Genomic DNA, 24,192 nt, shown 5'->3' on the forward strand with positions numbered 1-24,192 from the left:
GACTTCACCTCACCTTTCCTAGCTTTTTCCCTGTCCCCAGCCTGCTGCTTCTCCTACCTTACTGGTTTCTTCCAGGTGCTGCATTTGAACAACCAACTTACACCCAAATCCTTGGCTCAAGGTCCACTTCTGGAAGAACCCAACCAAAGACAGCACATGTTTCTATTTCACTGCTGTACATAAAAATGGCAAATTCCAGAAATTGAAAATGTTAGATTTTTTTTTTAGCATACTTACTTGGGCTCATAGAAACCATGCTTTGAATTTCTCTAGCTGAGGTGTCTTGGTTTGTATGAGCTGTCCCTGCTAATGGGCAACCCAAGCTTCTCAGCCTCCACTTCAGTCCCATTTGCTGTGAAGGAGCATTGCTTTTCTGTTGGGTGCCATGTTGCCCCCTCTAGGAACTCCCTTTCAGACTCTTCCATGAATGGCTGTTGTTTTTAAACAACATTTAAACGTCCCTCATAACAGAATTCAACTGCAGTTGCCCTTAGGAGAGCACACCTTTTCCAAGTGGCTGCCAAATGAAGGTGTGGGTCATTTGTGAAGCTAAAAGTCAAAGAAAGCAGCGACAGGACTAGTCAGTGGGGATTGGGAAGCCCAGGAGCAAGCACAGGCCACTCTTTCAAAGGGCTGGACAGCGAGAGTAGGAGAGGCAGGGTGACAGCTGACGGCGACAACAGGGACAAAGGAAAGGTTTTTATTTCTTCACAGGAAGAACAACCTCAGCATTTTTAAGACAGAAGAACTGAGACCAGTGGAGAGATCATGGACGGATGAGAAAAAGAAGGTAAGTGATGGGTCAGGACCCCAGAGGAGATGAGAGAAGCTGGAAACAGCTGCCTTGGACAGGAGGAAAGATTCTTCCTCACTGACTAATCAACAGCATCTCTTTCCTCAGGCAGGTGATTTCATATGAGCTCCTATTCATGAATGTCATTTGTCTATATTTAGGCTTAAGAATAAGAACAGGGCCTGATCATACTACAGGTAGAAGAGTGTCATTTTAAAATCGTACTTTACAGGAACATCCTGGAAAGACACCCATTCAAGTTCACCTGCACGCTTGTCCTCTTCACCTTGGTCAGCTCCTGGCCAGAGCGATCCTGGGAACACTGACCTCTAGCCAGAGTCACAGGGGTCACATCCACACTCAGCGCTATCTGTCGGTGCCAGTGGAAACCATAGCTATATGGCTTTTTCTATAAAGAACATATGTTGCTCTGTAATCAGAGGGTATATATTGAAAGAAAATTTGTCTTTAATATTTGGTGATTAGATAGTGTCAAACCATCTTCATAATACAACTTGTTATTGTATTAGTCAAAATTCTCCAGAGAAACAAAACCAATAGAATATACATATATAGTTACATATAAGAGATGTATTATAGGAATTGGCTCACAGGATTATGGAGGCCAAGAAGTCCCACAGTCTGCAACGGCAAACTGGAGAATCAGGAAAGGAAATGGTGTAATTCAGCCCAAGTCAAAAGGCCCTAAAATCAGGGGCTGATTGCATAAGTCCTGGTCTGAGCCTGAAGGCCTGAGAACCAAGAGCTGCAATGTCAAGAACAGGAAAAGATGGATGTATCAGTTCAAACAAAAAGATGGAATTACCCTTCCTCTGCCTTTTGTTCTATCCAAGCCCTCAGCAGATTGGATGGTGCCTATCCTCACTGGCCAGGGCAGTCTTACCTAGTCAGACTACCAGTTCAAATGCTAATTTCTGCCAGAGACACTTTCACAGACACACCTAGAAATAATGTTGTACCAGCTACCTGGGCATCACTTAGCCCAGTTAAGTAAAGATAAAATTCGGATATAAAAGTAATCCTCACAGTTAGATAATAAATACCCAAGACAAATCAAAACCATTTCATTATATGCATATGTTTTCTTAAAGAACACATCAGGGCAAATAAATTCCCAATAAGCTGGAGATGCATACTACCTACATAACAATGCCTTAAAGCCTTTATTTTACAAATATCTCCTAGACTCATAGGTGTTTCACATTAAAGAGTCTTTCTCAGTGTTTCAAATCTATCAATCAGCGTGGCTGGTGGAGATTAAGCTCCAAAGCAGTCTCACCTACTTCCTTTCCCTTCCTGTGTCCATGGAAAATCTATAAAATGGTAGACTGTTTTCTAACTCCTGCCCTTCCACTGAGGGCTCCGTTTCCAAATGCAACTGTATCCATACTTCGTCAGGCAAAAGGGAGCCTGAATGCAGCACTTCCTCCACACTGACCCTCTGTTTCTCAGAGTCTACATCATCTGCAGATATTCAGCAATCATATTAAAAATTTCACGGTTCTTTGGGCTTGGTTAATTGGTATAGCCATAAACTTTTGTCATCAGCCCAGCTTCCCAGTATATCTTTCAGTCAAAAAGGGTCATGGGAATTGAATATTCTACTGAACCATGAATTGGTTCAGGCAAAGTAATGCGCAATTTCTGACCATGTTTGGGATCACTCATCGTTCCACCAGGTTGTCCCAATACTCCAGGGAACACTGTGTGGTTATGCTTGAGTGCTTTCATCTAGGAATCATGCTGCATGACGTACAATCTTACAAGCTTTTGCCTCTGTTGGTTACACAATATGCAACTAGTAAAACACTGTCATTCTGATTTCAGCTTAAAAGTCACCTCCTCAGACAGACCTTTCTTGACCCCACAGTGTAAATTAGTCAGCCAGTCACTCAATCATATCACTTAATCTTAATTCTCTGTATGGCACATACCACTAAATATTTTTCCTGCTCACTTAAGATTGTCTATTATCTTTCCCCTCCCACTGTATAAAGGACCTGGTTTATCTTGTTTATTATATCCCCGGTGCCTCGAATAATTCTGGGTGGCATATAGTGAGCCCTCAATATGTATAGTTGAAATGAATTAAATCAAGGTGATACAGTAGAAAGTGGCTAGGAGGCCACCATGAGGCTACTTTTAATATCGAATGGTCAGAGAAGGCCTCTCTGGGGAGATGCTTTTCGAGCAGAAAACTACATAATTAATGATAATTAGCTAAGATTATGGAGTTTTGATTATTGCACTGGCCTGCACATTTTTATTGTTGATGAGACTATTCTTGTGAACAAAGGGCTTTATAACTATCAAAGAGTGACCACAGAATATTATAGGCTTGGCCCAAGATTTCAACAGAACAGGTATAGTACTAGACCTGTAGAGTAGGTTTAAAAGAGGTAATGAGAGAAATCATTTTCAATGCCTCCCAGAACATTTCCTTTTCAGTAATCCAGATCTTTGTTTGATCTGTTTAGCCCCTTTCAACATTAATCACCTGAGGGGAGGGCATGGCAGATACTGCCTAGAACAAAAGTCCACGGAGGAAGACATGATAAGAGAAGTAGCCGCCAGACTGGGAAGAATTCATGCTCTTCTACTGAGCAGTAGGGAAGCACGGGGAATGTGCACATCCCACCTGAGTTCTTTAGGTTTTCAGTGCCCCCACAGCCATTTAAGGGGTTGATTGTGGAGACAGAATTCAAGTAGAGAAGAGAGACAGGATGGAAGTCTCACACTGTTGAATTGTGCCCTGTGTAGTAAAAGGCCCTTGTGCACTACAGTTCCTATTTGGAACACAAGAGCAGACCACTTCACAGAGTATCTGTTGACCTTAACCAACATGGGCATCAGCAGCTAAGGAGAAATAAGCATGAGTTGTTAGACAAGGAGAATTTATTAGCTATCCTCAAGTCTCCCACATTTTCCCATGCAGAATAGAAAGGATATAGAATTTACTACTTGTTCCCAGTGAAGGTCATGAAAACAAGCCAAGAGTCAAGAGCCAGATGTTGCCTTTGGGTCACTATAGAGAGGGATGAGATGACACTGAAAGTCACAGTTTAGACATAGCCAGCCAGAAAGTCAATGGAAGACAAAAATGGGCACTTCAGCACTGGACACATTGAGGACAGAAGCCAGTCATTGCAGAGGTGAGTAGAGACCTCAACTGGTATAATCAATAGGAAAACAGAGAGAATGATATCGCTTGGACAAAGAGCCTTTCCCCAAAGTTATGAGGTTAAATAAGCTCCCCCTATACCCAGACACCATTTTGGGCATAAGAAGAAAGAGGGGAGACTCTTCAGAAGAGAACTCTGGTGGGGAGTTTGAATTTTAAATTACTTGGATGTGAATATATATACATCCATAAAAATGAAACTATTTAGCTGGAATAGGCTAAATTACCTTCTAATCATAAGCTTTAAAAAATGATTTTCTACAATCACCAGGAATTTAAGTAGCCCCAGAGGAAGATGAAGTCAACCACAGAAATATAGAAGCTAAACTTTGGTGCAGTCATGTAAGGTTGATTCAATTTTGACTCTACTCTATGTATATAGTACAAGTGTCCACTTCTAATGTTCTGCCTTGAGAAGCTCAAGCATGCTCAGTTCAACTCACAAGCCTCTTCACTGGGTGTCCAGGGATTCCTTTGGTCTTACAGTTGTCCTGGAGGTATACCATACACACAAATACCACCCCTTGGCCAACTCCCTGTGCATGCTATGGCAATGGTGCAAGTGAAATCTGGCAGACTCAAATAGATAAAACCAGAAATGAAATAGACTTTATAACTGATACCACAGAAATGTGAAGGATCATAACAGACTACTATGAACGATTATATGCCAACAAATTGGATATATCTAAAGGAAATGGATAAATTCCTAGAAACATACAATCTACAAAGACTGAATCTATTTTCCACCAAATAGAAAATCTGAACAGATTTATACCAAGTAAGGCGATTGAATCAATAATCAAAAACCTCCCAACAATGGACAACTGTACCAGAAGGTTTCACTGGTGAAATTCTACCAAATGTTTAAAGAATAATTAACATCAATCCTTCTCAAACTCTTCCAAATATTGAAGCACAAGGGACACTTTCAAACTCATTTTATGAGACCAGCAATACCCTGATACCAAAGGCAGATACTGGCCCCAAAAGAAAAGAAAACTACAAGTCAATATCCCCAATGAATATAGATGCAAAAATTCTTAACAAAATATTAGCAAACTGAATTCCACAGTATATTAAAAGGATCATAACAGCATGACCAAGTAGAATTTATCCCTGGGATGCAAGGGATAAATTTTCATTCAACATATGCAGATCAGCAAATGTGACACATCACATTAATAGAACAAAAGATAAAAATCACAATCATCTATCTCAATAGAAGCATAAAAAGCAATTGATAAAATTCAACATCCATTTATGGTAAAAACTCTCAACAAGTTGGATATAGAAGGAATGTACCTCAACATATTAAAGGCCATATATGACAAGCCCAGAGGTAATATCATACTCAGTGGTAAAAGGTTGAAAGCTTTTGCTCTAAGATTAGGAATAAAACAAGGGAACCCACTCTCACCACTCCTATCAACATAGTACTGGAAGACCTAGGCAAAGCGATTAGGCAAGTAAAAGAAATAAGAGGCCTCCAAATCAGAAAAGAAAAAGTAAAATTTTCTGTTTACCAATGATATAATTTTACATAAAGAAAATCCTAAAGACTCCACCAAAAAAAAGTTAAAATAAATGAATTCAGTAAATCAACATATAGAAACCAGTTGTGTTCCTAACAATGAAATATCTAAAAAAGAAATAAAGAAAACAGTCACATTCACAATAGCATCAAAAATAATAAAACACTTAGGAAAAAACTTAAACAAGGAGTTAAATCAAAAACCAAATCAAACAAACAAAAAAAAAAACAATCAGCATAGGGAAATAAATCAGGATAGAGAAAAATACAGCATAGGGGATTTTTTTTTAATTTAACCAAGGAGACTGAAAAATAGACTTTGATGAAGAAGACATAATAAATAAAGGAAATATAGCCTATGTTTATGGATCAGAAGATTTAGTATTGTTAAAATGTCCATACTATCAAAGCCACCTCAAGATTCAATGCAATCCCTACCAAAATTGCAACAGCACTTTTTACAGAAACAGAACAAACAACCCTAACATTTGTGTGGAATGGTAAAAGACTCCAAACAAGCCAGAGCAGTCCTGAGAGAGCTGAACAAAGCTGGAGGCATCATGCTTCCTGATACTATATTTCAAAGCTATAATAATTAAAACATAAAAACAAACACATAGACCAATGGGACAGTATAGAGATCCCAGAAATAAATGCTCACATAAATGGTCGACTAGTATTTGACAAGGTACCAAAAGTACTCAGTGGCAAAGGATAATCCCTACAATAAATGGTGTTGGGAAAACTGGATGATTATGTGCAAAAGAATGAAACTGAACCCCTATCTTACACCACTCACAAAAATTAACTAAAACTGGATTAAAGACTTACATACAATACCTGAAACCATAAAACTCCTAGAAGAAAATAGGGAAAAATTCCCTTGACATTGGTCTTGGCAATGACTTTTTGGATATGACCCCAAAAGCACAAACAACAAATGCAAAAATAAACAAGTGGGACTACATCAAACTAAAAACTCCTTACAACAAAAGAAATTATAAAAAATAAAATGAAAAGGCAACAGAATGGGAAAAAAATTTTGCAAACCGTATCTGTTAAGGGGTTAATATCCAAAATATATAAGGAACTCATACAACTAAATAGTGAGAAAACAAACAGTTCTATTAATAAATGAGCTGAAGACCTGAAGAGACATTTTTCCAAAGACATACAAATAGCCAACAGGTACATAAAAAAATGTTTAATGTCATAAATCATCAGGGAAAAAAATCCACAATGAGATATCACCTCACCTATTAGAATAACTATTATCAAAAAGACAAGAAATAACAAATGTTGATGAGGATGTGGAGAAAAGGGAACCCTTGTGCACTGTTAGTGTGAATGTAAATTGGTGCAGTCATTTTGGAAATTAATATGGAGACTCCTCAAAAAATTAAAAATGGACTACCATATGATCCAGCAATTCCAATTCTGGGTATATATCCAAAGGAAATGAAATCAGGATCTCAAGAAAACTGCACCACCATGTTTGCTGCAGCATTACTTGCAATAGCTAAGATATGGACCTAAGTGTCTACCAATGAAGGTGTAATGAAGATGTGGTGTATATACACAATAGATATTACTCAACCATGAGGGAGAAGAAAGCCCTTCCATTTGGAACAACAATGGACCTTGAGAGCACTATGCTAAGGGAAACAATTCAGAGAAAGATAAATACTATATACTCTCTCTCACACACACACACACGTACGCACATGTATGCACACACACACACTTATATTTAAATCTAAAAAAATCTAAGTCATAGAATCAGAGTAGAACGGTGGTTGCCAGGAGTTGATGGTTTGGAAAAATGAGTTGAGGTTGGTCAAAGGGTACAAACTTTTATTTATAAGATGAATAAATTCTGGGAATCTAATGTACACCATGGTGACTATAGTTAACAATACTGTATTATATACTTAAAATTTGCTCAGAGAGTAGATCTTTCAAAACATACGTGTATCAAATCATCACTTTGTACACCTTAATATACACAGTATTATATGTCAATTACATCTCAATAGATCTGGAAGATGAAAGAAATTATTCAAACTAGTTAATTCTAAACCTGCTTACTCTTCCTCACTTACCTTCCCACAAAAACCACAATAAAGGCTCTGCCCACATTTTGCCCATCCCCCTGCCTCCTGATAGACCGTGGTGCTTCCCTGTGTGCCCCCACCCTTCCCACACACCCCCACCCCCATCCCACCCCCATGGCTTTACAGGGTCCCTCTTCAAGGGGGCTGTGAGTATAATTATCTTTTTAATGGTAATCATCACCTGATCTGTTGGCCTTGCCATATCTGAATAAAATAAAACCTACATTTTGAAACAATTCTTCATCTGATTTGCCCTCTCTACTCTTTATCAATATCATAGACAGATCCCATAGCTTTCCTGCCACTTTAAGGTATTAGAAAAGGTTTCTTTTCAGATCTTGAAAGGTCACTTCAGTTTTCACCAACACCCAGACCTCTGATCCATTTCAAATCTTTCTCTCTTCCTCCAGTTCAGCCTGACCCAGCGTGGGGCAGCAGAGGGGGCAGCAGAGGACAGGGGCAGTTTTTTCAGTTCTTCCCCTTCTTGCTGCTGGGTCATCCAGGGCCAGGGGGAGAGAAAGGCACAAAGGAACTTTTGCTTAGACCATATCGGTGGTTCTCCTTTGGGCGACACTGGTTGCATGTACTCTCTGTTGTGGTAGGCGCACCAAGGGAGCACTGATGGACAGCCACCACACACAAAGCTATGGAGAGCTCCAAACTGCACCATTTCCTGACTTAACACACCTTCCAACTGACAGCTTGTCACCGGCTCCACCCAGCTCTGCCCTTTGACGATAAACCCTATAGCCTCCTTCTTCTGATGCCTCCTCATCCTGACCACAGAGCTCTTTCCAGGTGATTAGAGTTGGCTGCCTCCACTGCATCCACTCGGCCCACAGTAACTCACAGTCTTGTCCTAAGTGAGCGAAGTGCAGCTTGCTCTCGCCCTCTGCTGCCATAGGACACTTCAGTCAGCCTCCAACTGTCTTGAAAATTCTTCTTGAAAATTCTTTGTAATTGTGGAAAGCAGTATAGAGGTTCCTCAAAAAGCTCAAAATAGAAATACCATTTGACCCAGGAATCCCACTTCTAGGAATTTACCCTAAGAATGCAGCAGCCCAATTTGAAAAAGACAGATGCACCCTTATGTTTATCGCAGCACTATTTACAATAGCCAAGAAATGGAGGCAACCTAAGTGTCCATCGGTAGATGAATGGATAAAGAAGATGTGGTACATATACACAATGGAATATTATTCGGCCATAAGAAGAAAACAAATCCTACCATTTGCAACAACATGGATGGAGCTAGAGGGTATTATGCTCAGTGAAATAAGCCAGGCGGAGAAAGACAAGTACCAAATGATTTCACTCATATGTGGAATGTAAGAACAAAGGAAAAACTAAAGGAACAAAACAGCAGCAGACTCACAGAACCCAGGAATGGACTAGCAGTTACCAAAGGGCAAGGGACTGGGGAGGATGGGTGGGAAGGGAGGGAGAAGGGGGGCAAAGAAGAAAGGGGGCCTTACGATTAGCATGTATAATGTGGGGGATGGGGGAAGGGGAGGGCTGTGCAACACAGAGAACACAAGTAGTGATTCTACAACATCTTACTATGCTGATGGACAGTGACTAATGGGTATGTGGGGGGGACTTGGTGAAGGGGGGAGTCTAGTAAACATAATGTTCCTCATGTAATTGTAGATTAATGATACCAAAATAAAAAATAAATAAATAATAAATAATTTCTTTGTAAGATATGGACACCTGTGCTGAATGGATGCCATGGAGGCAGCCAGGCTCCAGCCATACTGAAAGAGCTCTGTCCACCAGGGTGAGGAGGCGTCAGAAGAGGCTATGAGGCATATCTCCAAAGAGCTGGGCAGGGATGGTGACAAGATATGCGCTGGATTCTGCATCTTCCTCCTAAGTTTCTTTTTTGTTTTCCTAGTGAATATCCTTGGGTAATTTTTTCAGGTGGAAGAAAATGTCTTTCTTCTGAAGTTATTGGAAATATCTTTATTTTCCCTTCATACAGGAATGATAATTTTGCTGAGCAATGAATCTAGGTACAAAAATCATTTTCCCTCCAAATTTGAAGATACTGTTTGTGTCATTAGTAGCCACAGTTGTTGAAGAGACATTTACCATTTTTCATTTGAGGTAATCTGTTCTTTTATTCTCTGTGGTTACATTTGAGATTTTTCTCCTGTTTCTTGGAATTTGGAGGCTTCATGAAGATACTTTCATCTGTTCATTCATTCATTGAACAAAATTTTACTGTACAAATGATATGGGGTACAAGTGATATATCTGTGAACACAACAGATTAAAGTGTTTTGTTTTGTTTGTTGTTCTTTGCTTGGACTTCTGTGAGCCCTTCCATATGAAAAATAGAATCTTCTAAAATTCATGAAAATGTATTATTATTTATTTGTACTTTTACTCAAGTAAGCAAGGCATAAGAGTTAAAGGACAAGAGCTCGTATCTTTTATCTCTTTTTCTTTTCAGTTCTAAATTCTGAGAGATTATCTCATTTTATCTTCTAGGTTATCAGCTTGATCTTTTCCCCCACCGATTTTGTAATTCAGTTAGTCCATATATTTCTAATTTGCCATTATTTTTTAAATGTGTATTCTTTCTTGAACTCTTTCTCCTTTTAATACAGCAGCCTGATTTTGTTTAATAGATACAATATTTTCATAAATACCTCTGAGGATCAAATTTTTACTATCTTAAAAAGAGTGCTTAAAATTTTTTTCTGTTCCCTGAATTATGTTTTCTCCAGGATTCATTATTGTTTCAACTTTAGGCTTCCAAACTCACTTTCCTCATTGTTTGCTGTCCTCCTGTGTCTGGTAGGCTGTTATCAATTCCTGTTTATCAATGATGGATGATATTAACTAGCACAGGGAACTGAGACTGTTTTTCTGCCTAGTTGTGTAGGTCCACTTCTCCAATGGGCTCAGTAAGTACAGTAAGTGGACAGAAATGTGCTTCCAGGCAGCCGATATGGGTGAAGGGCCAAGAACTCTCCCAAACATCACATTATGAGGACCTATTAGTGTATTTTACCCTTGGAAACATTCTTCTCCTTCTTCATCTTGTTTTGTTTTAGAAGTCTAGAGTTATCTTAAATTCTGTGCTTTTTTCCCAGGCATGAGTAATCTATCTAGGAGTCTCATGCAAGCCTATTGTTGACTAAAAGCAGTTATTAACTTAGGCCTAATGGTAAAGCAATTGCTCCCACAGCCCCAGTTGAGGGAGTGGAAGAGTAGTACTAATGGAACCCAGTAGATAATTTGTAGACCTTGGTGTAAAGTGAAAATGCAGAGTCCTTGGCTTAAAAATTATTAATAATTTCAAGACAATGGCAGGGCATTAAACCAAACAGAGGCCACTTCTAACTAAGCACAGGGTGCTGTGTTGCAACAAGGTCACATCCCTAAAGAGTTTCTTGGTCCACTGTTGGGCATTTCTCCAAGTTTTTCTATGAACAAATACCTTTAAACTCCTTGCCACTATGATTTTTCTATTTTTCTACTGCCTTTTCCATCAATACAGCATCTTCTGCCTTCTACTAATCAGGAATTCCCCAGATCTTTTGGTCTGCTGATGTAACTCTCTTCATTTTCCAACAATTTTCTGGCTTTATTCTTTTATAAAGTATATTTTCTATCATTTTGGAACTTTGAGAAGAAGAGGAAATATGAAAAGAAGATGTCCACGTGAACCAAAACATGACCTTTAAAGACAAATGCTTATGTAATCAGAACTATGTGGGTGGTATACTGGTTTTTAAACCATCCAGTCCCCTTTAATTTAACCTTGGTAGTAGAAACCAGGATTAAGTTTAGAATCCTTAAAATAACTGCATTTCTGGAGCACTTGTGTACTTGCCCTTAAAGGTTTTCACAATATTTCCTATACAAACTCACTTTTAAAATAATGTTTGATACAAATTAAGTTGTCAGACTTCAAAGTTGGTAGAGTTTCTCATTGTGCAAAGGCACATTACCATGAAAGTTAACTATTTTTAAAGTCCTTTTTTCTTCACAAAAATGATATGGTTTATATACAGAGAGATAAGCGAACACTATAAATCAGAGGAGGAAAAGGAATTTCTGATTTAGCTTATTATTTTTTGCTTTCCTTGAACATCTTTATAAACTCCATCCCTATCAAACGATTAAAGATTTAACTGATACTTTATTACCTGGTAAAGCCCAAAAATGAGAAGAGACTTCTCATTTCCCCCACTAAAACCCACTGCAATTTTATTGAAATGACTTATCAGAAAGTGTTCTGAGACCTAGAACTTCTTTATCTGTGAATGCATTTTTTTCTGTGAATTTTCTTTCATAAATGACAACTGCATTTACCTGTTCCTAGCTATATCCTGTCAGTTACAGAGACGTGGACTTTACTAATGAAACATGGCCCAAGAACCAATATTTCAAGTCATTCATGCTTCATGACTTTCAAAACAAGCCATTGACTTCACAAACTTTTTTCTTGCAACTTACAGAAAATTAACAGGGAAAGTGAGACACAGCAATGTATTTTTTTGTAGAAATAATACAAATAGGCACATTATTTTCAATGGGCAGAGTAAGAGCCTTAAATGCAATCCATGCCTTTTGAGCCAACAATTCAAATGCTGGGAGCTGCTCAAAAAATAATCTGAAAAGCAAGTTGTATGCTAAAAGTGTTAATTTCCATTTTTTTATTATAGCAAAATGTAGTATATCCTAAGAAGTGCCTGAGTATGGCTTCCTTCTGAGACATAGACTTGGGCAAGCAGCTTATTTGAAAGGTGACTCTAGGAAACAGAGTAAAGGAGATAGAAATTAAGAGAAGAAAGAAAAGGCAACAAATGATCTGTTTTGAACTGGTGTCCTCTGCAGGCAACTAGGCTCTGGTCCTGATGGGGTCCTTCTGAGAACCTGTATTGTTCCTCTCAGAACTAGGGGACAGGGCTCCAAGGTCACAGGGTGTTGTCTCCAAGATCTCATCTTATTTGAGCCTTTAATAGGCCATTCCATTTTGTCAGGCTGTTGTTTCCAAGTGATGTGATATATTGCAGTACTCATGGGTCTTGTGGTCACTAGTTCATGGCCACACGTCCTTTGCCCCCAACATGAGTCACTTGGTAGAAAGCAATGTTATGGAGGACTGTTGTTAGTAAATTGAGTATAATAGGTCATAAGTGGTCAGGGAATGTATATCCATATTCTGCTGTACAAAGGCTTGGGTTAGATAAACAAATGATGAGCCTGAGCCTGAATTAAAATAGAGCTCAAATAGAAAAGCACGGAGGCCCTGAGGTGCCAGATGTGTGAGTACAGACTTCCTGGAACTTCAAAACCAGACCATCCCCTAGCCGAATGCAGCTCAGGGAGTGGCTGACACCATATGGAGCAAAAGAACCACACATCACAGCTCGGCCTGTATTCCTGTCCCACAGGATGATAAGAAATAATAAATCATCTTTGTTCTGAGACACTAAGTTTTAAGATGACTCACTAGCAGCAAAAAAATCCAGTCAGTTCTGTTTTCATGCTCTTGGAATGTTTCCTGTTAGAAGCTAGCCACCGTGTAGAAAGTCTGACTACTCAGAGAACATCACGCTATGTGGAAGCCCAAGCTAGCTAAGGAGAGGGGCTTTGTCGAGGAGCTCTGAGGCTCCCTAGCCCATAGCCCTAGATTAACCAGAATCAAGTAATGCAGAAGAACTACCTACGTAATCTACAGAACCATGAGAAATTTTTTAAAAATCATTATTTCAAGCCCCTAACTTTTAGTGTGGTTGCTACATTACAATAGATGGTTGAAACACATGGCTACTCCTTTCATGGGCCCATTACACAAGCACTGACAGAAGCTGGTTGACATCTGCCAAATGTACCGTCTTGTCCATCTTATCACTAAATGACTCCCCTGCCCTGGGTGCTTCCGAGCAGACACCGTTATGAGTACAATGGCTCTTGTGCCTGTACACCTTCCTCTCTCCCCAGATCTTTACTTCAGTTTTCTAAACTCGCTCTTTTCAGGCCCCTAACCAACCAGCCAAGCTCTTTGCCAATGCTGAGAGCACTTCCAGCATACAAAAACAGCATACAAATGTCACACACAAAAGTGTTCTGCTGAAAGTTTTACCCCCTGGAAAGATTTTACATCAATACTGCCTTACAGGGTATATCTCAAGGAGGGTCCTAGTGCAGCCGCAGCTCATTTTTGGATAACACCAACATAGTGAACCAGCCAGTCCGTGAACCAGGCAGGATGTTCTTCTGTCTTTATCGGTAATAGGGAACTCCTCAAGAAGCTATACGGGTGAGCTGAGGGGAAAGTACGGATGCGAGAGAAGTAGGTGACATGGGGTCAGGGCTATCCCTGTAACTTTGTACCCTCTAACTAGCTCCAAGATGTATTATTTTATCATAAAACATTGCAACTTCATCTTTCCAACATAATTTGGGTGCTCCAACTTATGACAAATTCACGATAGGCGATTCTAATAGCATAGTTATTTGATACCCCAGTATTTGGGCATTCTGTCTCTACTACAGTACCATTATAGAAGCTTGTCATTGCCTGTCCATCATAGGACTCCTCTAATGGGCAATAGTTGCCCTGAGGCTCCCCACTGGCCTAGCAGAGACTTTCTCAAAGACTCTCAACTTTTGTGATGCTACCACCATCAGCAATAAGGTCTTTGTTGCCATCTGGCTGTTGAGTGATTTAGTTCTGCTAAACAATCCCAACCTGATCATCTACCTTCTTGAAACACCTTCAGTACTCCCTGTCTCAGGTTTGAATGCAAGCATAGGTAATTCATTTGGGAAATGATCTCAGAAAACAGAGTAAAGGAATGGAAGAGAAAATGAAAAGTCAGTCAAGCATAAACGTTTAACTGTGGATTCCCAGAGGAATCATGTAAATGCACCTCAGAATTATTCTCCCAAAGAATGAGAAGCTGGAGCATTTATCTGCCAGCTCCCACTCCTTTATTACTTAAGGGCTGTTCTCAGGGGTGTTCATTCTTTTTGCTCTTAATACTTTTGTTGAACACAAGAATGCCTAAAAAGCACAAGCTTTTTCAAACTCAATCTTCTGGCTCCTTATTCAGGGCTCTTCACTACCAGTAGCTTAACAGAGGGGTAAAGTTAAGAGTCCGCTTCTAGAAGACAGTCTCAAAGGGGCACCAGAAAGCCTCTGTGACTAAACAATGCATCTGCCCCGCAGCTTAGGGATGCCAGAAAAGACCTTTGCTCAATGGAAATGAGACTTCAAATGCAAGACCCCTTGGAGAAGAAAGTGACAGACCCTGCCCAAAGCCTAAACAACTTAGAAGAGACCCTAATGGAAGGCAGGGAGGTGCTGCGTGGGGTGCTGGACCCATGGGAGGAGTGGGAGGGTGTCATGGAGAGGACAGGGGACTAGGGAGGACTCGTTAAAGGCTCTGCATTCATTTCCTATGGCTGCCATAACAAAGTACTACAAACTGGGTGGCTTAAAACTACAAACATTTTTTCTAGTTGCTATAAATCCAAAATCAAGGTGTTAGTGAGGTTGCCTCTCTCCTAGCTTCTGTTGGTTTACAGGCAATCCTTGGCATTGCTTAGCTTGTAGATTCATCACTTTAGTCTCTGCCTCTATCTTCACATGGTGTTCTCCACTATGTTTATCTACATGTCTATACCCAAATTTCCCTCTTTTTACAAGGGTACCAGTTTCTGGATTAGGGCCCAATCTAATCCAGTATGGCCTCGTTTTAACTTGATTACATCTACAAAAACCTTATTTCCAATAAGGTAACACTCTGAGTTCCTGGTAGATGTGGATTTGGGGGAGAACACTATTCAACCCAAAACAGCCTCCAGAGACACGTGGCTTCAGGGGCCAACAAAGTAGCTATTAGGACACACTTACCATAGTTTTCATTGGATTATCATGGTATTACATTAGCCCTGGATAACTGGACAATCAGAGTCTTCCCTGAGCATGTGCTAGAGTCAAAGTATAGTGGCAGTCAATGCCAAGAGTATGCTCTAGTTCAGTGGCTTCTAAATTCCTTTACTCACAGGCCCTTTGTTCAAATGAAATTTTACTAGCTGTATTCAGGCAAATATAACAAATAAAAACTGTTCTGGTAAAAGCAGAACTGGCAGGACTAGGGCCTCCCCATCCTGTATTAGGTTATGAGGAAAGAAGCTTCACAGAATAATACTAGAAATCCACTTAACCACTCTTCTGCTTAGTTCGGGAAGCACTTAATAAGTACCACTAACACAGAGTAAAATAGGTCCATAGGGGTAAAGAGATGAAGTAAAGAAAACAAAGTGAATTTAGGAAGGACTAGACAGGAGACGGCTATGGCTGCCTTAAGAAAATGGAGAGGAAAAATCACAGAATACCCATCTGGTTATACCAGGGGGGGAGAGTAAATGAACGAAGGGGAAGGGAAGAAAGGAACTCCTTACAGAAGGCTTTAGAGTGGTAGCTAGAGTTTCTATGGCCCTATGATGGCTTCAGGGATGAATCTCTAGAGTTCCCTGGGTCAAGTGTGAGGCCGTTAGCCACATAGAACAGACAAGTTTACACTGAATGACTTAGAGATCTTCTGTTTCCCAAATAAGTGGATAAACAGAAGACTTTAGTCTCCAGACTCATTAATCTAATACCCTCTGAGCACTCAGCATGCATACAAGGCCAAATAAAAGCCTTCCATATAAATAAATCAATAATAATTTATATCTTTTGATCTCTCCAAAGAGAAATGTTTACACATGGAGAAAAAAATAAATATAATGACATTTAAAGGAAGAACCATTCCTCCGCACAAACACACAGGACATTTTTATAAGTGAGATACTAAGCCATCTGTTGTGTCTTTTGAGTTTTTACCACAGGAGGGAATCATCTGTCAAGACGCCAAGGCCTGTGGGTTAATGGGTTGGTTAAGTTTTTCTTAAGTCATGTTCTCAAGAAAGCACTTTGATTTGTTGTCTTAAATAGTTTAACAGTTTAACTTATTAACTTTTCATATCTTGTAACTAGCTGAATCTGATAGGGAGCAAAATACTAGTTAGGAATAATTCTGATATCAAAATGTTGCTAAGTATTACCACAATTTTGTGATAGACATGAACAAAGGATACTTTGTTCAGTGAGTGCTGCACCACCAATCCACTTGCGACTGGTTCTCAGTGCAAGACTTTCCTATGCCGAGGCTTAGTCAGCTCAGGCTGCTGTAACGAAATAGATGGGGTGGCTACAGCAACAGACATTTATTTCTCACAGTTCTGGAGGTGGGAGGTCCAAGAGCAAGGCACCCACAGACTTGGTGTCCGGCGGGAGTTGCTTCTGGGTTGGCAGATGGCCACCTTCTTGCCCTATCCAAACAAGGCAGAGAGAAAGAGAACTGTCTTCCTCCTCTTATAAAGGCACTACTTCCACCATAGGGTCTCCACACTCAAGGCCTCACCTAAATCTTATTTCCCAAAAGTCGCACCACCAAACACCATCACATTGGGGATTATGGCTTCAACACAGGAATTTGGAGGTCACGCTAACATTCAGACCACAGCAGGGGTACTTCATCTGTTCTGGGTTGTGGACCCCTCTGGAAATTTAGAGAGTGGTATTTTTAAGTGGAGTTTTAAAATATACATAGAATATATTTCTAGGGATAATAGAAAAGCTACAATATACTTGTCTGTGTATTCATATGCACGCACATATATATATTCACTCACATGCGTAACAGTAACTATTACTTGGAGGTGGATTTCTGGTTTAGGAATCAACTCTGTCTGCCCCATAAAAGAAAAAGTAACCAAATAAAACACATAGATAAAATAAAATATATAAAATAGAATTATAAGAACTGTAATTACATTAAAATACCAGAGTTTTTTAAAAACTAATTTGTGATAAGGCAATATCTGTCTTCTGTATTAACATATTAAATAATAAGACCTAATGGTAGGTCAAGTAACCATCATGATTTCAAAGTAGTGATGAGTGCAGGTGGTATTTTGAGAGATCTACCAGTATGTGTAATACGATATGAAAATGCCTGTGATTTGTACTGGCCACAAAGTCACAGGTACTGTTAACACTACTGTGATGTGTGGTCTGTATTCATTGTTGAAGGAAATGCTCATTGGCAGTTGGAAGTGAATGAAAATAAAAATGCAATTTTTTCTCCCATCCACATCCTCAGTGCCCCAGATTCAGAACTCCTCCATGAAGTTCTCTTTGATTTCAAAAGTTCTCCTTTCCTCAGTGCTCACAAGGGGCACCAGGCTTGGATGAGAAAACATGTCCACAGAAATCCCTGCTCTTCCAGTTCCTGCTCATAGCTACTCTAGTGGAGTTTTTAAATACCTCACATCCACCACCTCATCTGGGGCACGTCAGGGGCTGCCATCCCTGCAGCACGGGGAGGAGGGCTGCTGTCACCAGAATCACATTCAAAATGACGGAGATGGAAGGGAGAGTGGAGATGACCTGGTCTGTACTGGAAAGGCATAGGGCAGGCAGGCAGGGAGAAGGACGTGCTTCACAGGCCACCGTGCACCTAACCCAACCCAAGCTGACCCGTAAGTGAGGGCCAAGGCCCCTGGGAAGTTTCGGATGCTCTGTCCAGAAGCCAAACAGGTACATTCATTCAACAGCTCTGTAATTCACACAGCAAACATGTATTGAGGGCTGAATTAATGCCAGGCACTGAGTGAGGCACTGAGAATAGAAGCCCTGGCTCCAACTGCATCCACAGTCCCGGTCTGTAAGAGCATGAAAACATCCTGCCAGTTAGCATGATAAATAAGAAAGAATAGAAAGCCTAGACAGTCATAACCACGTGGTCCATTTCCCAAATAATGCTCTGCACCCAGGACACAGTTTGTAAAGAGACAGGGAAGAGAACTAGCATCACTGAGCACTGCTATGTGCCTGGCATTCTCCTGTAGGAATTCTACTTTCATTATCTCCAGACATCCTTAGGAAAGAGGGAGAAAATGCGTGCCTCAGAGGATAAATGTTTCATTTGCCAGTTAGTATATGAGTGACCTCAGTTTTGAATTCAAGTCTGTCTAACTCTAAGGTGCATGATCTTTTTTAAGTATATCATGCATTGCTAACTTTGGGCTGGCCTCTTAACCGCTCAGAATCAGTTCCCTTATCTGGATAAAGCAATATTGTGGATCATTTGGGAATATGTATACAAATGCTCTGCAATCGACAAAACACTAAGCACATGTTACTATTGTAATCAGATGTCATTGTTATTATAATCATCAGAAATTTGGTATCCACTGAAACATTTGAAATCATTGGAAATCCTGGGCACTTAGATAATTTTATAATAAATGAGTGAAAGGAGTATGATTATGTTACAGTAATGTGAGGAATAACGTGTTCTGAATTTTCCTGGTAATTGATTTATTATTTCAGGAAACTGGGTCTTTTCTAATAAGGAAAATAACTTGCAAACTAAGTCTCACTTACTTACTACAATATTTAGTTTCTAAGAAGTTATGTAAAGCAAACAAATAAGTTGGTAATATTTGTAATGTGATAAGACAATCTCTCATTCAAAATGAGATAAGCCTATTCAAGGGGTCAAGATTTCTCACAATTCTTGGGCCACAGCTCTGTGAAAAAGGATGTGTGATACCCTCTCAAATGCAAACTTGTTCTTGACTTTTTTCCCAAAAGGTTTCATGTGCTGGAGTTCATTAAAGTGCATTCGCTTAAAATAAAATGGATTTGTAAATTTTCTTAATACTGATTTTTCCAGTTTACAAAATAACACCTGCTCATGACTGGGGAGGAGAAAAAAAGAAATGTAGATGAAAATTAAAATATTGGAGACAAACATTGTTAATACAATGTGTAAACTTTTCAGCCAATTTTCAAACTTTTCAATGTAATACCTTTTTTTGTACCCTGACTCCCTTTTAGCAATCAGACTCTCTTTAAAACACAGGAGAGCCATGGATATAGTCTAAAAAAAAGTAATGATTAAGGAAAGTTACCACCTGAAACTCAAACTAAAGAATTATTATTATGGCAGAAAACACAAATCATATCAAAGGACCTTGGAGAGAGGTGGGGATGGGGGTGGGGGAATAAAGGTGGTCAAAAGAGGCAGGAAGGGGTGCACAGGCCCCAGGGGTGTCTGTTTCCTGCGGCCTCTGGGTGACACTCCTGCATTCCCACCCTAGATTTTGGGCCTAGCTCTTCACCTGCATTCTTACTGTAGGGCTGGGGAGAGTAGTGGAAAAGTTACACCCCATTCTTTCTGACCTTCTCTTTTCTCACTCCACAAAGCAAAAGTGGTATTCAAGTCTTTGTGATCCATTGGGTTAAATGAAATGTTCTTTCTGTGGACCACAGAGCCCCACATTTTCTAACCAGTTTGCTTGTGTTGGCATTTCTCTTAACCAGGGCTAAGTCTTTCACTTCAGAAATAGAAATGACAAGATTAAATTCCTAAAAATCTGGCTCAGGTAATATTGCAACATAAATAAGTTTTAATCAAAGTATAATCAGCTGAAGTAGGAAGCCATTTTGGAATCCACGTAAGGGCCGTGTAACTTGGGCAAGAAAAGGCTTGGAATGAGGAAATTCATGTAGAAGACATGATGTTTCCTAGAATAAATGGTTTACTCTCAGCTGACTGGGAAAAAAATAAAGTCCAGGCCAAATTATTTTTGTCATCAAATGCAGATGATGCTATATACATAAGTTCAAAGACATGTCCCTGTGTATAACACTGCTGGCTAGCCTATAGAGCTTCCCTTCAGTCCATTCATTCATCAAGAACCCAAGATCCTCAGGCTGAACATGATCTTTAAAAATCATCTAGTCCAACCCCCTCATTTTCAGAAGAGGAAAGCAAATTCCAGAAAGGTTTAAAAGTTCCTAAAGATCAGATCTCTTATAAATAGAATGTAGGTCCCTAGGCACTGACTGCAATATTGGTTTTATTTTGTTAATTGTCTCTGTGCTAATTTCAGCATTGAGAGCCTTCACACATACACTAAACAGGGTTTACCAACATAAGTTAGCTGACCTATATCTGTTTTTATTCAATGTATTGTTGTGAACCACTGTTTCTTTATAACAGCTAGACCATGACAGTAAAGAACTAATGGTGAATAGCAAAGACAGAGTGGCCCTGATGGTTCATTTTACATGTCAACTTGACTGCATCACAGGGTGCCCAGATGTTTGGTCAAATATCTTTCTGGATGTTTCTGTGAGGAGGTTTTTGGATGACTAACATTTAAATTGGTAGACTTGAATAAAGCAGATTATCCTCCCTAACGTGGGTGGGCCTCATCCAATCACTTGAAGGCTTGAATAAAACAAAAGAGCTGACCCCGATAGCCTTCAAACTGGGACATTAGCTTTTTTCCTGCCTTTGGACTCAAACCCAAACAGCTCTTCCCAGGTCTCCCGCCTGCCAGCCTTCAGTTTGGAACTGGACACCATCAACTCTCCTGGTTCTCAGGCCTTTGGATTCAAACTGAAACTAAGCCATTGGCTCTCCTGGGCCTCTAGCTTGTCAAGATCTAGGGACTTGTCAGCTTCTATAATCATGTGAGTCAATTCCCTATAACTACTTAATATCCTATTGGTTCTGTTTCTCTGGAGAATCCCCATACAGTGACTTTTCCTCATGTTCAGTTGTTGTGTCTCTCACGTGCCTCAAAATACACTTTCAGGGTAATTTTATGAGCTTTTGCCCAGTGGTCAATATAAACCATTTGATACCACCACCATAGTCCAGATACATATAAGAGAAAAGGAGCAGAATGAAAATGAAGTCCCCAAAAGTCATATTGTTAAAATGAATACTCTGATATTCTGGTTATCTTATGTGATTAGCTGGGGGAGACTAAGTTCCTGGAGTAAAATTCTATTACTAGATCAGAAGTTCTCTAGGAAAGCAGGTCAGCTTGGGAGTAGCTGGCCAGAGAATGTGAAGAGAAGGAAGCCTTTGGTAAAAATAACAAAAACTAGCATTTATTTGGTGCTAGTTGTATGCCAGACACTTTGCAATCAGTCGTTCACCCAACAGGTATTACTGAGCACTTTTTATGTGCCAGAATTGTTCAAGGTAGTAAGGATACAGCCGTGTAAAAATAGACTTGAAATTGCTGCTGTCATTGGAGAAGGGAGATAGATAAATATCAAATGATAGAAAGAAAAATAAAGCAGGGAGGAGAGTGAGGTGGTATCAGGTGGGAAGGGTTATAATTTTCAGTAGGGTTGTCAGAGTAGACATTAATTACTAAAGCCAAAGTCACATTTCAGAATAGAGCTGAATGAGAAAGGAGGTGAGGGAGCAAGTCATGTAGGGGGAAACATTTTTCTGACATGGGAAGCAGCAAATACAAAGGGCCTGAGGCACATTGGTGTTTGTATGCTCAAAGAACAGCAAGGAAGTCAGTAGGGCTGGAGCCGAGTTTATCAAGGGAAGAGTAGTAGAAGATAAGGTTACAGAAATAATGATGTGGAGCCAGATCATGCAGAGTTTTGAGTATCCGTGAAGTAAATAGTAACAGTGATATAAATGACTGGAATCCAGAGTGGTTTGTAATTTTCCCATAACTAAGCTAGCAAATGGTGGAGGCTGGCTTAGACCCAAGTATATCTGAGTCTAAGGCCCTTACCCTTTCTATTTCATTACATTATCTTTCTTAAAAAAAAAAAAAGCTACAGAACTCTCCAATTGTTTTGTATAGTACCTGCATAAAAATTTGCTTTTTGTTTCTCTATCCAGCACATCACATATCCTTCCCATTTGGAGGAAAGTGCCCACTGGGTGAGTCTTGGCTTTTGCCATAGTAAAATCAGATTTTCTTTCTCTCAAGCCTATGGTAGCTGGGGTGAGAGCATGGGACCCAGGTCCACTTGAGGCCTCTGTCCTAGACTTGGAATTGAGGGTGTAGCCCAAAGAGGCAGGTTGAGTGGCCATCTGGGGTGTCTAACAATGCCGGTTTCAAGTGACCAGCAGGGTTAGAGGTAGCGGTACCTCTGACTAGAGGTGCCTGAAGCTGGATGTTGGCTGAATTCCTTGATTCTTCCCATTTTCTCAAACTGGTTTCATTGCTAATAATTTTGTGAGCCAAAATTGGTGAGGAAGCATCTCCTTCAGCTCCGATGATTGTGAAATGGAGAAAATAAAAATTATTGAGTATACTGTTTAGCATACCCTTCCTGGTTATTTCCCTTTAATTGTTTTTGAGCTATTTTACAAGTCTATAATTTGTGGAAAGCTGAAAATAATACAAATGATTCTTCTCTATACCAATGCAAATTATTGAGTCAGAAAGAATGCAAGTGATTATTGCCCGTGCATAGAACCAAGTTGCATGTGTTTGTAAATTCATGGTAGCATTCCTATGTAAGTGTGTACTTACATAGGAACTTTGTACTTAGATAGGTATTTGGATTCTTTCAACCAGTTGTAAATTCTTATCAAATCCTCTCGGTAATTAATGAGTTAAATAAAATCTATGCCATGTTTTTATTTGGCAATTCATTTCAGCATTCCTTATCTGCCCATATGTATGTGTGGTACTTGAATTATTTCAACCAGTGAATAATATCTTACCGGTTTCCCCAACAATTCATGAGTTACATAAAATCTATGATGCTTGTTCATATCATAGTTGTATCAGAGTCATTATTTTACCACTTAAAACTATTACTGTTTAACAACAGTGAAAGAGAAATCACATCACTGTCCTGTCTTTAGCTCAAAGATATACCCCCCGACCTCTGCCCGCCTCAAATAGCTATTTACCTCCTGAGGCAGGAGACCCAGGTGCTGGCCTTAGCTCTGATTTTAACCAATTTGTTAATTCTCATAGCCTCCCTGGACTTCTGTTCCCTCCTCTTTGAAATAAAGAGGATGAATTCAATACTTTTAAAGATCCAACTCAGCTCTAACTTATGATTGACTCTTACGCAGTTGGTTTTCTCCACACCATCCTTTGTGAATTTCTCATCGCTTTTCCCAGATACTACTGTTTTTATTTATCTTTAGTTCACTTTCCAGCACAGCATGCCCTATATTCATTCTCTTTCTCAAGATTCAGTTCCTCTATATTCAGCTTCCTGTCTCCCCACATCCCAATATACGTACACACCCATGAATACAAACCTCTGCGTGGGAACCCAAAGACTATAACAAACTTGTAGTTATTATAGGATTACATGGAAGAAACAAGTAATATCCACTCTGCTTAGCCCCTAATCCCTCCAAAGAAACTACCTCAAAACAAAATAAACAAGTGCTTCGCTAAAAAACAAACTAGTTAAACGAATCACTTTGATGTCACTGTTCGGTTTAACCCAGAGGTAAAAAATAATAGCACAAGTAATGAGCTTTCTTCTCCCTCCTCTGTCTCCCTGGCCAGAACCACTCTCAGGCTTCCCCAGCTCGGTCCGGAGAATGCACGTCCTCAGCATCACTGTGTGGCTCACAGAGACGACGTCTCAGGCCTGAATGGCAGGACTCAGGCGTTGCCTATTCTTTCCTTGTAGTCCCTGAAGTCAGTCACCCTCAGGGCTCTC

General features: G+C 39.8%; 1 long non-coding RNA gene across 1 annotated transcript; it reads left to right on the forward strand.

Moving 5' to 3' along the window:
• On the forward strand, window positions 1-24,161 carry LOC118914354 (uncharacterized). Its single transcript, XR_005025579.2, has 3 exons — window positions 1-790; window positions 22,394-22,435; window positions 24,036-24,161. It is a non-coding gene; the product is annotated as an uncharacterized LOC118914354 (long non-coding RNA).
• The last annotated feature ends 31 nt before the right edge of the window (window positions 24,162-24,192 follow it).

Source organism: Manis pentadactyla, chromosome 1 (assembly GCF_030020395.1).
Source record: "Manis pentadactyla isolate mManPen7 chromosome 1, mManPen7.hap1, whole genome shotgun sequence".
NCBI classification, from domain to species: Eukaryota; Metazoa; Chordata; class Mammalia; order Pholidota; family Manidae; genus Manis; species Manis pentadactyla.